Raw genomic sequence first — 19,876 nt, 5'->3', positions numbered from 1 at the left:
AAAGAAAAATAGAAAAAGAAAAGAAAGAAGAACGAAAAAGAATCAGAAGAAATAAAAGAAGAAGAAGAAGAATCAGAAGAAATAAAAGAAGAAGAAGAAGAATCAGAAGAAATAAAAGAAGAAGAAGAAGAAAAAGAAGAAAAAAAAGGAAGAAAAATGAAAAAAAAATAAAAGAAAAAGAAGAAGAATAAGAAGAGATAGAGAAAAAAGAAGAAAAAGAAGAAGAAGGGCGAAAAAGATGGACAAAAAAGGGTTCCTCGTGAGAATAAATTTAGTCTGGAGGAATGCCATACGTCGATCATCATGCTATAGGCCAAGTCGATCCTGCCAATCCGATTACTGACCACAAGTGGATCCTGAGCAAGCTATTATGTCACTCTGCCACCCCTGTCGACCTCTTAGCGAAACCACCCTCCGTCTTTGACTGCGATCTAACCACTGGAATCTGTCCGTTTACGAGCTGTCCTTTCAATGAGATTCGAGAGAGGCGGTAATTTCATGCCTTTTAGCTACTATAGAGATGGAATCATGGCTCGTGGCGCCATCTCTTGCGATGAATAAATTTTTGATGAATGAGTTTCGTAAAATGAATTCGAGCAAATACTTCTTCGAGTAGTAGTAAGTTGTTTTTCTTTGAATCCTTTCTATTGATTTCTTTTTCTTAGATTTTTCGATATACGATGGTATCTTAATATTATATTTGAGTATTGAACTATTTTATTGTGATAATATCTTATTATAGTTATTAGTATAATATTATTAAAATATTGGTTTTTAAAAGTTGCAATTAATATGTGGAATTTGTTTCTTTCTCAAGTTTTTTAAGTTAAATTAAGTTTTCTTGTTAGATTTTTTTAGTTATAATTGATTTAACATAGAATAAGATAAAATATTATTTTTTGTGTTATTTATTATACTATTAAAATAGTAAAAAGAAAATGACTATAGAAAATAATTATTTTGTGTACAGTATTGAACAAAAATTTGAAATTTTTTAATTGTAGTTAAATAGAACTTTTATTAATTAAAAATTAGCATTACAAAAATCAAGATTCTTCACAAATGATTTTAAACTTTTGATTGGTATTTTTTCTTAATTTTATTTTCCTAAATTTTTTGACATATTGTTTTAGAATAAATATTTTAAAAATTAAAGAGAAAATACGAAAAATCATTTTTAAATCTCATTCGTTTTATATAACAATATTATATTTTTTTATGTTATATTTGCTTCTTTTTATTTTAATAAAAAATGATATATATTTTCTAAATTGATCACAATATTTTATTTATTTGAATTTAATATGACGAATTATTTTTCATATTTTTTTTCGAGTACATTTTATCGTTCTATACATTTAATTAAATAAACAACAACAAAAAAAAAAGTAAAATAAACACACCGTATTCCAATCAATTAAAACTTTCCAAATTCCCAAACAAATCCTAAACACAAAACAAACAAAACAAAAACTTGGACAAATTTTTTAAACAATACCAACTCAAATCGAATTCCCTATTTCGATTCATGCAAACATTTCTCTTCGACAAACGCCACTCTTCCTATTTTCTTTCTTTCTTTCTTTCTTTCTTTTTTTTTTTTTTCGAAAAAATACTTCCATTCTTCTTCCTCGTCAATCCACGAGGGGGAAAAACGAACACGGTTGACTTCGACAGAATTTTTTTCGAACAAAATTTCGATCCCCACCGAACAATATCGAAAAATGCACGCCTACAAAATTTTCGACCCTTCCACGATCGATCCCTCGATCGGATGCCTTTTTTTTTTTTTTTTTTTTTTTTTAGTTGGCGGGCGAGGCCAACTAGATGGCGCTGGCTATCTGACTCGCGCAGAGTGATCGTAATTGAATTTTTTCGCCGGTCCAGGCTTTGCTCGGATTTAGCCATAAGCCAGTTATTGAGTCGTCGTTGAAAAAGCGGTGTACGGGCACGTTCATCAATTTATAATTGTCCATTATCAATATATAAAATCGGATCGGGATTCGTTCGATCCATTCCTAGATGGAAAATGTTTCTTCCGGACAGTTATTTGAATATTCTGCTGTATGTAGTCGATGTTGTGTGACGATTATTTTTGATTGGAAAATAAGTCGATACGCCTGAATATATAGATAAGATTTTTTGTTTTTTAAGATGAAAGTGAAAGAGAGGTGAAAGAGAAAATTTTTCTTGGAATATTTTTATTTGTTTGAAAATTTTATTAATTGTGTATATATCATATTATTTAATAATCTCTGGATATTCTTCTGGATTTATTAATATTTAGGTTAGATATTTTAATTGTTGATAATTATTGAATTATAGATAATTAAATTGGGATTATTTGATTTAGGTATTTATGTAATTGATATTTATTATTTAATTATTTAGTAATGAAAAATATTTCTTTTTACAATTTGGTTAATAGTCATCATTAGTTTTGTTTCTAAAGATTAAAATAGTTATATTTTAAATTAAATTGTGATATTGTTTCTACTATATAAAATATTAGTAGAATATAATATAGATTATAAAATATAGTATAGATTTTGATATAATCTATAAAGATGTGAGATTTAGATCTATTAAATTGATGTATGTAAAATGTGATTTTTTTTTTTTAGTGTTTGAATTTTATTACATTCAAAAAATATGATCACTTTTCTACATCTTATCATCAATATTATTGGAAAAATTTTGTAATTCATAAATTATAAATTATTATTATTAAAAAAATTATTTTATATAATATTTTATATAATAATAAGTCTAATAAAAAATAAATAAAATTTTACATATATTTTGCAAATTATATAAATCGTACATTTGACTATTTAATCATTTTATTGATATCAAATAACAAAGGAATAGTCTATAACTTGAAAATTTATCAAATTAATATTATTATAATAATTAATTAAATTCTAGAATATTATATTATACATATTTGTAATATATTATTTATAATTTAAAGTAATATTAGTAATTGAATGAACATACATCAATATTATGATGATAAGTAATACAATACTGTGATTATTAACTTTATATCTTTATCTCTATTTATGAATTTCTATAATTATTATTTTATAGTTTCATCTTCCAAATATTAGAATTACTATATATTTCTACAAATATGATACAAATTTATTTTATTAATTTTCATAAAAATTAAACTTAAATTACTACCATCATAGTATTAAGAAAAAAACGAAAAAAAAAAATTGTATACATTTCCATAATCGTAATGAAATAACAAAATATTTTAATTTTACATAATATTACAAAATTATGACAAGTCATCAATGTGTGTGCAATTTATAATATTACAATAAATTATACATTATACATTAAATATTATAAATGCAAATGTAGATACCTTAATTATTATATTATAATACAAAAATTAAGTTAATGTATTTTTCATTTATCATAATTGACCATGCCTAATATTTACCTCTTATTGCAAATTATTATAATCAGATATTTAAAACAGATTTTAATTCTTATATTATATAATTTTCAAAATGTTTCCAATTTACAATATTACAATTGTAAATATATTTAATATCTCTTATCGCAAAATATTATAATTTTTATATCATATGGCAAAACATTATGAAAACCCATTAATACGTTTACATTTTACAATATATCCATACAAATATCTTAATTAAATTTATTAATTATAAAATATTATAATAAGATATTTAAAGCCAATAAAATATTTCAAATTTATGTGTCAAAATTTTAATAAGAACCCATAATTATTAACCATGGAAAAATATACCCAATCTATCTGTCTCTCACCAAAAGACATCCAAATTCTTCAACTTCAGATCAATTCACATACCCTCCCCAATCATACACAGGATTTTGATCCTATTAGCAAAATATGCACATCTACAAAAGTATTGATCATCGATGAGTTTGCTTTTCAACCGAGTCTCACTTCCTCCTTTCAACGTCCTTTCCTCTTCCTTCTCCTTTCCACTTCCCGTTCGCGCCATCATTCATCTCTCTCTCTCTCTCCCTCTTCCTCCCACTCCCACTCCAGTTCACTCGCCATTGAAATTCTCGACGCTGTATATTAATGCAGGCGCATAAATCCCGTCGCTAACCACCCTCTCAGTTTACCCTCATCCTTTCTCTTTTCCTGTCCGTATCCCTGTCTCGTTCACGAGAGGGTTGATCGTTGCTTCGGCGGATAATCGGGGTTTGAATACCGGCCGAAACTCTGCCATTCGCGGGAGATTCGCCGCAAGAAATTCTTGGCCTCTGTTTTTCTTCGATCCACGAAACGACACGTCCTCGTTTTCGACGACGATGAGGAGAGGGGGAAGGAGGGAGAGGGGGAGAGATGGAGGGAGGAGAGGGGACGGGTGACGGTGATGGTGAAGCGTTAGGCAGTTTTTTCGCGGTACTCTGCGAGGTCTGGTATGGCATTTTCCTCGAGCTTTTTCCCATTGGATCTTTTTCTGGTAGGGTATTAGGGCAGATTGTAGATTTGGGAACGGAACGAAAGGTGAAAGTTTAACGATTATGTCATTATTGGTTTTATTCGGGCGTTGAATGGATTATTTGTAATTTGATTTACGTGAAATTAGTGGAAAATGGAAGTCCGGGAATTTTAAATCCCGTGAGATTTTTACGTATCGAGTTTTAACTTTTAGCGAAACTAAATAATGCCAGTAAAATGTTTTATTACGTAGTTCTTGTTATTTTATTGACTTGATATAACGTGAAAAGGGAAGACGAGTTAATTCTTATGATAAAGTGTTTATCTTTGTTATAATTATATTATGCTAAGAAAATGATAATTTTTAACGATTTATTATTTTAAATTTTTCACGAGATTCTATTATTTTTTTATAAAAAAGTTAAACTTACATTTTCAAAATTTTCTCGCTTTCCAGCTCAAATCGAAATCAATTCAATCAAGCAATTTAAAACAATATTTCGATTCATGATCGAAATCGTCAACAATATTATTCATTCAATTGAAATTCGTCTTAATTATAAATCCTTTTTAAAAATTAAAATTTTCAAATTCCAAAATTACCAAAATCAAAATTAAAATTTCAAATTTCAAACGAAAAAAAATCAAATTCTAAAATTATCAAAGTGAAAATTAACAATATTATTCATCAATCGAGAATGTAATTATTTTGTTCAACATCTAAAAAGAAAATAAAAATTTCATGTATCAAATTCAAAAATGTGAAAATTTTTTCGAGATCCGAATCGAAATTAGTTTACCGTTGAATCGCAATAAAATTAAACGGACGATCCATCGACGTCCAAATAAATCGTATAAACAATATTATTCATTGATAACTCGATTAGAACCTTTAATTGCGAACGGTTGGCTAAATTGTTTTCACTGTCGCGCTTATACAGCCACTTTCGTGAACTAACGTGAGTGTAAATCGATTTACGAGCTTGTAAATGAGTTCGATGTATTTCCGATATAGACGAACGGTACCCAACGGTTGAAAGAGTAACTTCGAGTTATTCGTTTCCATTCAGACTTTGACAAGTCTGGGTGTTGTGGGGATAATTTTCTATCCAGAAACGAGAGAGTTAATATTGCTTCGCGAAAATTTGAATAAATCGATATTTTCTTACGGTATGGAGTTTGAAAAGTGTATTCGTTGAATTTTGTTGGAATTTTTCTTTTTTTTTTTTTTTTGTAATTCCAACTCTGTTTTTTTCTTTTTTCTTTTTTTTTTTTTCAATCGTGAAAGGGAGAAAATTGAGAAATGAGATTTGTTAAATTTCAAGAGGAAATTTAAATTTTCGTATGGAAATTTATAATTCGTGTGTGACTACATTGCTCGAATTTTTGTACGGTTGAAAAGTATTTAAAAATTCATGTAGAAATCGTGTTAAGTTACATATGTATTTTATATATATATATATATATATATATAACGAATATTATGCATTGAAATATTAATCATTTCATTAAGTTTCATAATTTTCGTTATGTGACAATATTTTTATCAATATTTTATAAAATTGTATTGTTTATCTGAAAATAATTAATTTCTACTCTGAATACAAGTTTTGTTTTGTAATACGTGAGATTAATTTGAAAGTTGATTGTAAAAATAATGAAAATATTTATATATATATTTTATATTCATTTAATTTATCACATTGTAAATTTTTATATATTTATATATACAAAATTTAAATGTACAAATTTTACACATGATATAAAAAAGCATACAAAATATTCAATATGCATTATGATATTTGAAATACAAGGCAAGTCTTCTTATAACAGAATAAATACGATTTATAAAAATATGATTTAGATGGAACACAAATGCAAAAATTGCGAAAATTCTTTCAACTCAACATATTATTCGATATAAATTTAACATGTAATATGAATGTTTCTATCATACTGTTTTTATCGACAAGATTTCTCTAATTGGTTTTGGATTTCGATTAACACGATTTCGATATAACGATGGAATTAATTAACCGTGTTGATTGTATTTATATCATGATATGTTACATTTCGAAAATTGCGATATTTCTTTGACGAATTTCATATCGAAATTCCATCGATCGAAAAGCATTTCTCCAGAGAGTATGATAAAAAATAAATTAATACAATTATTAATGAATTCAATGGACACAATAATTAAAAGTAAATAATAATTATTAAAAATATAACAAATTTATGAATTTAATTTAAAAAGTTAATGGTTAAGAATAAAACAATTTTTACATCAAAAATTAAAAATTCAGATTAAGACAAAACGGTAAGCAAAATGAAATATTTGAGATTTCGAGTAATTGGATCGAATTCATATAGTAAAATAAACATTTTTCAAAATTTATTTCTTTCTCTTTATCGATATTATTAATTTATTCAATAATAAAATAGATGCAAAAAGAGATATTAAAATCGAATAAAATTCGAAACAAATATCTCTCCATCCTCTGAAACGCTCGAAGAAAATTCAATTCCAACCTTCTCTGTCTCTTTGAACGCACGCGAAATACGCGGAACAAATCATTTTCCAACGCGGTTACCCGCCATCTTTCGAGGAGAGTCTTACAACCGAACAGATGAAAATCGAGGTCTGGACATCGTTTGAACAGAACATATCGAATCAGGGGTAAGCAAATAAGCTGGTAATTCCTGGAATGGCCGGTTCTTCGAGCGAGAGAGGAGCCCCTGGCCCTTGGTAATCCGTCGCCGGCGGAAATTCAAGCGGCGGAAACGCGAAACCCACGGGGGATTTGTTTGTACACGTTACACAGCGGGCGTTGACTGTAGGTAATTGGGATTTCGTTCGCGGATATCACGATTTCTGGATTATTATCGCCGTCGGCCATGTTCAAACGGTTCCATGGAACGTGTCATTGGGTCGCCGTGTCGGCATGGAACCGATCGTTCCAGATGCAATAATCGTGTTTTATCCCCGCAATTTCGCTCGAACTTGTCAACATTATGCTCGTACGTCGCGTCGCTTGATAATTTTAACGGTGGAGGTTAAGTTGTAAATAGATGATTTAATTGATGATTTGCAAGAATTTTTTTTTTTAATAAGAAATATCGAAATCTTCTTTAGAGTGGACAAAATGATTGTTTTTTAATTCGTATAGAGACATAGAAAGGAGCTAGCATTTATTTTCGTCGTATCGTATTTGTGTGAAATAATGTATTGTTTACATTGGTGGAAAAAAGTCTCGTGGGACGGCACAGAGGCAAGAAGTGTCCTTCGCTAGGACCGTCTATCCCCACTTCAGGCGCTTTGTTGACAATCCTGACACTACACGCTACATAATAGTAGAGATATAATTTGAACGGTCAAAATCGTATATAAATTATTTTCTGCGAAGTTACGTCAGTATAATCATCTAAGACTGAAATATTTTCGAAACTATTAATTATTTTTATATATTAATACATCTATAGCGTGTCTAGTTTATTCATATATCTATAATTATTATCTTAACTACTTGAATATAAAATTACATTACATAAATTACATACAATACATAAATTAAATTATAACTTAAATTACATACAATACATAAATTAAATTATAACTTACAAATCATAATTAATCTACATATATTGATTAGAAATAAAAAGATATAAAAGATTTTATATTATATCGATAGATTATTAGAATTCTCTGGATTTTATATCTACGTTAATGCATCCAAGTTTAGATATTTATCATCGTTTTCGCGAGACTTCTTTCCATCGGTGAATAATACATTGGAAAGTATTTATTTTATCGATATTAACATATGAAGTGATGTTGTTTTTGACAGAAGAATTTGGAGGATTCTTAAAATTGTATATTTGTTAGAAACATTTTGATATAGCTAGAATGTAAAACATGGTCTTGAGAGATGTTCTTATCCTGCTGAAAAGTTCATCAGTTTCCTGGAAATAACGGATTCTGTGGATCACGTATCTTCTTAGCCTAGTTTTAAGAAATTTGCTTGGGAGTGTAGTTCAGTCAGAGGACTGGTTATCACGGTGTTATTGGCCGCTTGTGCATTCCACCTAGAGATCAGTGATCTTGCGGCATGGATATGGAGGGGAGTCAAGAAAATCAGAATCTTATCAAAATCAGAATTTTTTGAACCTCTGAGTTTTAGAATTTTGTGGATTTAGTGATAAACTTTCATTAGTATTGTAATCATTCTAAAATGGAATTTTGTAATAAATCAATTTTACTTGAGCTAACACTGTATCTAATTTATAATATAATTTATAATATATAATCTACGAATATACAAAATATTTGATATGGTAGAAATGTATACGTACAATGTATATGATGTTTTTCAGAGAATAAGATGATTTAGTTACAATAATTAGTGAAATAATTCTAATTTCAATAATAATTAAACGAATTCAAAAAATAAAATCATTATCAAAATAAAAAGATCAAGTCAGATGCAATTCATTATTGGATAAATGAATAACAATGAATAAAAACAAAGAAATATCATTCCAATTTAAATAATTAAATAGTACATATTTATTGTTTTTATTTTATGAAAAATTTGATGAAAGAAATTTTATTTTTTCTTTCTGAATAGTTCTAGAAAAAATAAAATTTTTATTTTATGATAATGTTTTGTAATAATTATTTTAATAAAGCTTTTATTATCTATGACTTCTTTTGCTTTCTAATTTTTAATACAAAATTGCTATAATGCCATCTGAAAAGTATTATTATTATTATTATTTTTTTTTAGAAAATTATGCATTTATAGCTATTCATGTTTAGGAACAATTTTGGTTTTATGGTTTTATGGAATGGCCTTGATGCTATTACTATCATCAACATAACTTTCTTTCAAAGAAGTTTTTGGCTAATGAAAAAATAACTGTGTTGAAACATCCTATTCACCTAGCCTCCAATGACTTTTCTCTGTTCCAAAGGTAAAGAAAATATTGAAAGGAATGCATTTTGATGACGTCAAGAGTTACATGATGCTAACTCTGAAAGCCATTCCACAAAAACATCGTTTCTAAAATTATTTTGAAGGATGATCAAGACGTTGGCATAGTTTTCCAAGGGAAATACCTTGAAGACCATAGCGATATTTAGCAACGAAATATGTAATATTTAATTTTATCACGATCAGTTCGTGAACTTTATATGAGAATATTATTAAATTTACAATTTGGATAAATAATTCAAGATATAATAGTTGCTTAAAAATGTAAGATGAAAATTGTTTTGCAGATTATGATTAATTTTGGTCTAAGCGCGCCTATTAAGTAGGCAACCAGCCAAGTATTAAAGAACTAAATTTTAGAAATTTCAGAAAGTTCTTTTTTGCATTTTTAACATTATATAAAATTAAACGAAACAAAAAACGTTACAATAAAATAGATTTGATTTTTTTTGTATAAAATATACATGATAAAAGTTACAAAATATTCAAAATAGAGTATATATTATGATATTTAAAAAATAATATTTATTTAAATTCTGTTCATAAAAGTGTGAGTTGTATTTCACTAAAAATTTCAATTTGTAAAAACATTGACAATCAAAATAATAATAGAAAAATTCAAGTCATTTAAACATAACTTTCATCTTATATCTATTTTATTTTAAGAAATAATTTCTTAAAAACAATTCTCTCAAGAACTTACAAGGAAAATAAGTCCTACAAAGTTAATAAATAATCAGTCTAATAACAACTGTTATTATTATTATTAAATATCATTTAATATTATTTTATCATTACTTTAATTTCATTTTAAATACATAACGTATATTTAACATATTACAAGACAAAATTTGTTAATACTTCATTTTTTCCTGTTTTATGAACCGAAATATAATAATTGACATATTAAACGTAATTGAACAAACAATTCGTTTCTTATTACATGAAACAGTAAATTCGTTCTTATTCTTTAACGATTTAACAACAAACAACAAATAACGTTGATTTCAATGTTAACAAATAATATTCAAATTCAAAATATCTATATTTTCAATATAATTGTACCAATATTGTTTTGCTAAATTCAAAAATTGCACCAGTTCTTCTTCTAAAAGATAATATTTTTAATAAATATTTTCATATTAAAAAATTATCTTGTTATTACTTGGAAAATCAGTCGAAAGTTTGTGCTGTTCAATTTCATTGATTCTATTTTAATATCTTGCTAAATAAAATATCTTTAAATTTAATTTTAACTGCAAAGTATTTTTTTGCTCGCATCTTTTTAATACTTATTCCTCTCCATCATCATAAATTTTTATGAATTTCGTTTTAAACAGTTTTGTATGTACTTTCTTTTATGTGTTTTTCTCAGAACATTAAATTGATATTTTATTTCTCCATAATTTTGTTTCACTTAAATTGATACAATAACGAATATTATCTTTCTCATTATTATAAAATTTTTATTTTCTTTCTCTTTTCTTATTTATTATTTTATCGTATATATATATATATATATATATATATATATATATATATATATATATTACAATTACAATAGAATTTCGATTATCGGAATTCGATTATCGAAATTAATGAAATGTTCGATTATTCGAAGAATTTCATTGTGCAACAATAAGAATCATTTCAATTGTATTTCTTTTCTTTTTCTTCTTTTCTCCCTCGTTTTCTTTGATCGCTCTTTCTCCGATATTCAACGTCTATAGAATATCTTTAGGCTATTGTTAAAACTTATTGTTAAAGTCTTACAAAAATAAATAGAAAATGTTAACTATATATTTTTATTTATACTTAATAATCTGTTACTTTCTTTTCTTATGTTTTTTTTTTTTTATATATTTTATTAAAATAACTTAATTCTTTACAAAGAAATTATTTTACGGTAGTTTTATATCTCTACATTATTTATTTACTATTTTTTTTTCTCTTAATATTATAATTATCTTTGTACATTTCACATTTATTTATTTCTACAATTTTAAAACATAGAAAGATCAATTAACTGCAAATGTTTAAAGAATATTATTAATTTAATTTTTCAAATTAAAAAAAAATTTTTCTTCAAAATCCTCCTTATTTCCTCATTATCCTCCCATAAAAAATTATTTTACAAAGTTTAATATTATTTAATATTATTTTTTTAAGTTTAATATTATTTCACAATTTGAAAAGAAAAAATGAATAAATATATCCGGCCGGCAAATTATTCCAAGCGGAATCGAAATTTTACAACGTTTAAATCTCCTGTCCCTCTTTCATTCCCAACAGTTCTAAGTACTTTGCAAACGTTATCGCGTTGTCGACAATTCAAAGTTGCAGAATCTACTCCATAGCATAGAGTGTAGAACACACTACGTCAACGACGGAACACGTAACATTTGCAAAGCACTTGGACATCTGGATTTGTTGGAGAGTACTATAACGGTATAAGTGTTCGAGCACGAGGTGATATCCTCTCCTCTCCGTGCTTTACACCAGGATTTACTTTTACCACTACAAAAAGCTAACCCGGATGATTATCCAATTAAATTTCATTCCAACAATTAATACCTCATGGAAAATTTAATCCAAGATGTTAAATATAAATAATCCTTGACTAATTAGGAATTAAGAAGTGTTAAGATTAAGTTCAGCAAAATGGCGGCAACATTTTGGAACGATTCTTCCTGCAAATTGCATTTGTGCTTGAAACTTTATAAACGTATTGTGAATTTTATTATTTTCTTTCTCTTTAACTTGAAATTTTAAAGTTATGATCTTGATTTGTCTTGATTCTTTTATAATGTAAGACAATTAAAAATAATATAGTTCACAATTTTGTTTTATTAAATTGTTAAAAGTTTTTTTTTTATTATTATTTCTATTATATGAAAATGAAGAAATTCTAGTAAATATTATTCAAAATATTTTATAATATATATAGACTTTCTTTTTTCTTATAGTTATCTTTAAAAAAGTGCAAAATATTAATTGTCTTTAAAATATTTAATAAAGAAAAAGGAAAAATGAAATCAATATCTCTGTTGAGCATTATAAGAATATTAAGTATTATAGTATTTAAAATGACGATATTAAATTATTTATATTAAATTAATTAATGTTTTTTTTTTCTAAAAGTATTCATTTCCTCTTAAAACTTTCACTGTAATATAATTTTTTTTATCATAGTTGTATTATTACTGACATGATGTTGTAATTGAACTTTAATTTCTTTTTAAATTAATTATTAAATTGACTTTTTAATTCTATTGAATATTAAAAAAAAAAAAAAAATGAAATGAAAAGAAAATAAAATAAACACCTTTATATTAAATATCAAAATAGAAGATTTTTCGTTAAAAAGTAAATAAATAATTCTCACAATTTTTCATACTATAATAAATCCATCACTTTGATGATTCAATATCCATCGATAATAAAAAAATAAATAAAATTTCGTTTATACCTTTTATCATCGTATATAATTTCACTATTCTCCACCTATATTCAGTCTCGAAACTAAAAACTGTGACAATGACGTTTTTACGATTCAACTATTCGAAACATCAAAATAAAATTTTATTTCACTTTGAAGGTATTTTATAAAATCGAGTGTTATCAAATAAATAAATTTTTATTTTACATTTTACTCGTTATGCTTTTTTTATTTAAAATAAATTATTTTAATATTATATACTATTAAACTATTATTTTATTACTTACTATTTTTATTTGATCATGTTAAATAAAAATAAATGTTTTTCCATTATGAAATGGCTTTTGTTTTCTACTTTCATTATATTTGGATTTAAATATATTTAGAATTTATTTACTAAAAAATTTCTTTTTCCTAATAACAAACTTATTTTATTCGAATTAATCATTTCTTTCTTTTATTTCGAATAAAAAATGCTTATTAATAATTATAATATTTTATATAAAATTATACATTCACATGCATAATTTTATTTCTCATTATTAATCGATTATTTTCTCAATTATCATTCGTAAATTTATTTACGAATATTTTTACCCCAAATAAACTTCTTTCTTTCATTTTATTTCAACTGATTATTTCTCGAATAAAATTTATCTGCGAACTAAAATCTTTTATTCAAACTAATTATTTATCATTCGTCTCAATCACTTTCATTATTTATTAATTTCGCTAATTTATTCGCTCGTCCAACGAGACAAATTCAACAAAATTTTTCCACCACGATTCATCCCACGAAGCATCGACCAGCAACTAGATAATCGGTATCGAATAAAAGGGGACACGGTTAAAATCACGACTTCTCGACCGTGTTCGATAATCGATTCCTCTTAATCGTCGTCGAGAATACGTTCGTCGCGATATCAACGTCGTTTCCAGTTCCGGTTCTCAATATCGGTAGTTACTGGTTTCCAAACTTTGCGAATTCCCTCTCGATCCACTGTCCTCTCGCATTCAGATTGACCCTATAAACCGTTCGCCCGGAAGAATACGTTTCACAAGTCGAATTTACGTCGACGGCCAATTAGATCGACGATTTTTCAATGTGTCTGCTGCCTTTTTACCAACCGTTCCTTCTTCTCTGATTTTTTTTACAGACCGAACAATTATATTATATCGTGTCACACATTATGATATTGAAGATCATTCTTTTTTTTTTAAATAATTTTTTGACAATTTTTTGATATTGTGGATTATAATTAATTTTCATTTTTGTTAAACCTTTAGTTGGGAAAATTTGTATAAATAACTTTTTGATAATTTTTTAATGAGTGTTTATGATAGCTTTTTATCATAGCTTCGATTTTAATTTTAAAGTTAAGTTTTAACTATAGATATGTCATTTAATTAAATGATGATATGAAATTAAATCATGTCTATTTATAAATAATTTTTTCATGATTTTTCATGATATTCGAGATCATTCTTTTTTTTTTTTAAATAAAATTTTTTTTTTTGACAATTTGATGTAGTCGATTATGATTAATTTTCATTTTTATTAAACCTTTAGTTGGAAAAATTTGTATAAATAATTTTTTGATAATTTTTTAATGAGTGTTTATGATAGCTTTTTATCGTAGCTTCGATTTTAATTTTAAAGTTAAGTTTTAACTATAGATATGTTGAAATTAAATCGTGTCTATTTATAAATAATTTTTTCATGATTTTTTTTTATATTTAACATACTATGTTCCTAATTTTTTTTTACTTTACCTGAAATCTAATAATATTAATCTCGTATTATATGTTATAATAGTTATAAATTTAGATTCGATATTTATTTACTGAGATGTTTCATTACGATTATTAATTAATATTGTGTTTATTTATTGATCTATTTATGCATTTTTTAAATTATTTTTATTTTTTTTATTTTTTAAATATTTGAATTTCGTATTATTTTTCTACAAATGTGACGAAAATTTTTAATTATTGAAATTAGATCATCATAATGTTAATTTATATGTATAATATATTTAAATATTATTTTATTTTATAGTATTGAATAAATTATTATTATATCGTAATATTCCAGCAAAAAATCTATAAATCTTTTTCAAATAAAAATGTCTTCTGGACATAAAAAAAAATTATTAATCAAATAAATGATTATTTTATTATTAAATTATTCACCATTATCTTGATTAATTATTGATAATGAATAAATTAAATGCATTATTTGTTTACATTAAATGAAACAATTTTGTATTAAAAGTACTTTAGGATGATTAAAGATATATGTTTCTAGTAATTATAATTCCATAATATTAATAATAGACAACCAAAAATCTTTCCATAGTTTGTTTTTAAGAAATATTTAAGAAACATTTATTTACAAGTATTTAAAGATCCATGAAATTAAATGTATCATAATTTGATAAATTATGAGAGATTTTCAATGAAAATTATTTATCTACGAAATTAACTAATTTCAGAGAAAATTGTGCCACTGTATATCCTGGGGAAAATATTGATTAATTAAACATCCTATATCTCTAAATATATGAAATTTCGCAACTGTTATGGAGACTAATTAAGTGATTGATTTTTAAACTAAAGTGGTTCTTTTATTCGTATCTGTGTATGGAAAATTTCACATTATATTTGTAAATTAAAATATTTTGATAAAATGAAATCATTGATTAATGATCTGGATGTAAATACAAAATTCAATCATGAAATTATTTAAAATTATATTAAATACCATTATTATTTAATAATTATTACAACCAAAAATTATGATTTTTTTTAAAAGATATTTATTCGCGAATTATTAATAAAAATATTTTTATATTAAAATAAGATAATTACAATATAAATTAATTTTGCAACGAAATAATTCTCTTGAATTAAATCGCATACTGAGACCTTTCAAATCGGATGATTTTATTAGAAAACGAATTAAACATTATTATCTTAGCTTATATGATATTGAGAAATATGAAATATAAAAAAAGAACACATATTATAAAATTCATATTACAAATTTTATAATTTTGAGTATCGATTGATAAAAATAAAAAATCTATTTATATAACCCCAAAATAAAAACAGGCAAACTTTGCAAAAAATCCTAAAAAAAATAAACTGATATATTCTTAGAATTATAAAATTAAATGTTAAAAAAAAACTGTACATATTTTATTTTTCCAATATACATTTTCGATATTTAATAATGATAAATAATTTCTAAATGTACAGAAAATCTCTATATCTCTATATCTCTATATCCACTTTTATCCAAACATATTTTATTCATCACATTTCTTAAACAAAAAAAAAAAAAAATATTTCGATATTCGTCCAAAAATCCAAAATTTTTGGTACGATTCAATTTTTGCCATCACGAGATTAAATTTCTTCAAATTTTATTTATTTGAATCATGATTCGAGGCTAAATCTATTATTTCTTTTTTCTTCTAATTAATTATTGACAAAATTGATTCTATGCTCGTTTAATTTTTCAGGATTAACAACAATTTGTATTACATTGTACTTTTACATGAAAAAAGATACTATAGGTTCTACGCAGTATATATAGATTGTTAATTTCATTAGTATTCATAACACTCGTTTAATACTTACGTAAAAATCTTAGACGTTGCTAATTAAGGCAGCTGGTCCACGATATATTTACAAGAGTAAATAAGATCGTCCTCAGCTAAGCTTCAGGACAGAGAAGCTACTTCGAACGATGATCATGGAAATGGCCTTACGAGTTGTAAGCACGTACAGCGCATCAACCTGTAAATTATATTTAAAAATCAATCAAAATTTAAATTTATTGTTTGAAAAACAATATACGTTCTAAGATTGTAATATGATTTTATATTACATAAATTATGATAAAAGTTTTTTGTATTAAAGATTTTAGATAGAATTTATTTTGAAATTTTGAAATATAAATTAATTATGCAGATTTTTATCATATTTTTAAAAAATATTTTTAATATTTTCTGGAGCTGTGTGATCAATAAAATAATTTTTATTTGAAGTTTTAAGAAAGTATAATATTTATTAGATATATAAAAATTTTTAATATATTTTAAAACCAGAGATGCAATATCAGTATTTTAATTAAATTTTTTTTTAGAGGAAAAAATTATTTTGGATTAATCATGTACACGAATGCAATGAAAATATATTTTTTCTTGTAATTTTTTTTGTAAAAAGAATATAACATTAAACTCAGTATTTATTATTGGATTATTTAACAACTAAAACATTGTATTGTGTATACGCAATATTATATTATATTATATTTTATTGTAACTTTTTAATTCTTACTATTGTAATTCTTTTAAGATCAAATTTTTTTAAAGATAAAGAAAAAGTTTCTGTAAAAAGAATACATCGTATTAAAATTATATTTATAATTTAATCATTTAATAACTATTATTAAAATATTGTATTATCTATATACAATATTAGATATGAAAGGATTAATAAAAAAATATTAATTTTAGAATTATATCATGAATAATTAATTTTTAATCTCCTTAATGAATATTAAAATTTATAACATCAAGTATAATTTATAATTATAAAATATCATTGCTATTTATTATTATGACAGTTATGAACTATCCAGTTCTATTCTAGATTATTAATGATGTAATATTTGAGATATACATTGGAGAGTTTCGAAAGGTGGATTATTACAGGATTTAGACTGGTAGTTGCTTTCAAATGTAATCCACGTCCTTCTAAAACTGGATTTCAACGTTTCCCTGAAATTATAGCTAGCTTCGCCAGGGATATAATGATATGTCATTAGACCTCCTCGAAACGAAATGGTGTGTATCCAAAAGCTTTGAATAAAGTGAAATATATCTGAAGCTAATCAACTGGAAGTGTTGCTATCCGAATAAAAATAAATATGCATTCATTATATATTTAAATGTAAAATTAATATTATTAAATATTAAAAAATAATCAAATGTTGGAACGAAGTAAATAAATACAATAAATGCATATTAATTATATTAATATAATATAAATATAAAATTATAATTCAATTTTTTTTTATCTATATTCAAAAGAAGAAAATAAGAAAAAAGAAAGGGAAGATATAAATAAATTAAATTATTTCTTTTCAATGTATTTATAATTCATTTTTTTAACTTTCTTCAAAAGATTTGGTGAAGATAAAATATTTCAACATAGAAAATGGAAAAATATTATAAAATGTTATTTTTACTCTTTTAAAATCAAGTTTTCAGAGGTTATGAAAGTAGACTAATGCTTTTTCATCAATATGGATTTTCTGAAATGAAAAATATTTTTCCATGATATAAAGAGATAATACAATAAAGCTTATTAAAATTTAACATCTTTACTAGAAACATTTATATATTTATTTATTTATTCTGTATATATTTTATATAAGATTACAGATTATTATGCAAGTTTAGATATTTGATTAATATATAAAAAGTATGTAATGTTTTTCAATATGTCATATAAATATAATTAAATATTATTCGCAAAATATTAATAACTTTATTTTACATAAATTTAATTATATAAAATTGTAATAAATTGCTATTTCTCATCAGAAAAAATTAAGTTGAAAAAAAGATTTGCAAAATACGTTATACTCTTTCTTTTTCTTCTATAAATAAACTATTCAAAATTTTTCCAATTTTCGATATTATAACATAATCAAAAATTTTATTTAGCATTATTATATAGTTACATTCATTTATAACGTTCAATTATCATATGTGAATAAATTATGTGAAAATTATGTGAAAATTAATGTCAAAAAAAAAAATATAATATAAAAAATATATATTTGTATAAAAATCAGCAATCTATTAATAACTTAATTAAAATATTATATTGCGCATGCCTAACATTGAGTGTAAAGAATAGTGCATTCATTATAACCAAAAATTTTACTCGACATATATAAATTTATTAATAATTATCATATCTAAATAAAATTAATATCAAACGAAGAATATGTATTAACATAATCACTTACGTTGCTCAGATAAAATATATAAAACCAATATAATATAAAAAAACAAATATATTTGCAGAAAAATCCGCAATCTATTAATATAATCTAATTAAAGTATCATGTTGCGCATGCGCAACATTCAGCACGAATAGAGAATATATCTTCCATCTTTATCAATAGTCCATTAATTCCGAATATCTCTATCTTCTTTCAATATTCTTCTTTCTCTGTGCCTCATAGAAATCATTGATATAGCAAACGGCGTTAATTAAAACATTTTAATATGAATCTCGTTATCGAAAAAATCAAGCTAGCAATTTTTTAACTTTAGTGTCTACGATCTCTCCTGAGATGAATCCTGTCTTATTTCCAATGGTATCATAAGCTCGTAAACTTCGTGCCTATTTGCATTAATTATTACGGGACTACGATTATACGGTTCGTTGAGCTTGTTCGTTCAATTATGCCGATGATCGAGATGATTCTCACGAGAATTCCGTGATCCTCATTGAAATTTTATGCGAGTTAAATTATTTGTATTCGTATATACCAGGTGTTTCGATATTTTCGACTCGCTTTATTGAAGAGAGCAATATTATAAAAATTATTCGTGAAAAAATATTAGTATTGTGAATAATTACAATATTTTTTAGCGTTCGGTTGTTTATTAACGATCAGAATTAAAATATATTTTGTTTATTTGAAGTTTTGAGAGGTTTTTTGAGAGATTTTCCCTCGATTTTCTGCTATTCACTGTCTCCTTAGAAACAGAGAGAAAAAAGCAATTGTTTATTAATGATCAGAATTAAAATATATTTTATTTATCTGAAGTTTTGAGAGGTTTTTTAAGAGATTTTCCCTCGATTTTCTGCTATTCACTGTCTCCTTAGAAACGAGAGAAAAAAGCAATTATTTTGAAAATTGTTTTACGTATTTTAAATTCCTAAAGGCATGTT

At 24.7% G+C, this 19,876-nt stretch overlaps 1 protein-coding gene across 1 annotated transcript in view; it reads right to left on the bottom strand.

Annotated features, from left to right (window-relative positions):
- Nucleotides 1-19,876, bottom strand: part of LOC408372 (poly(rC)-binding protein 3) — a 319,750-nt gene that overhangs the window by 227,686 nt on the left and 72,188 nt on the right. Inside the window, exon 2 of the mRNA XM_026444321.1 lies at nucleotides 16,538-16,696. The gene's annotated coding sequence lies outside the window, so the exon portion shown is untranslated. The remainder of the gene's footprint in view (nucleotides 1-16,537; nucleotides 16,697-19,876) is intronic.

Source organism: Apis mellifera, linkage group LG12, assembly GCF_003254395.2.
Source record: "Apis mellifera strain DH4 linkage group LG12, Amel_HAv3.1, whole genome shotgun sequence".
Lineage (NCBI taxonomy): Eukaryota > Metazoa > Arthropoda > Insecta > Hymenoptera > Apidae > Apis > Apis mellifera.
The sequence above is the reverse complement of the archived record's forward strand: the minus strand, read 5'-3'. Positions and strand labels throughout refer to the sequence as shown.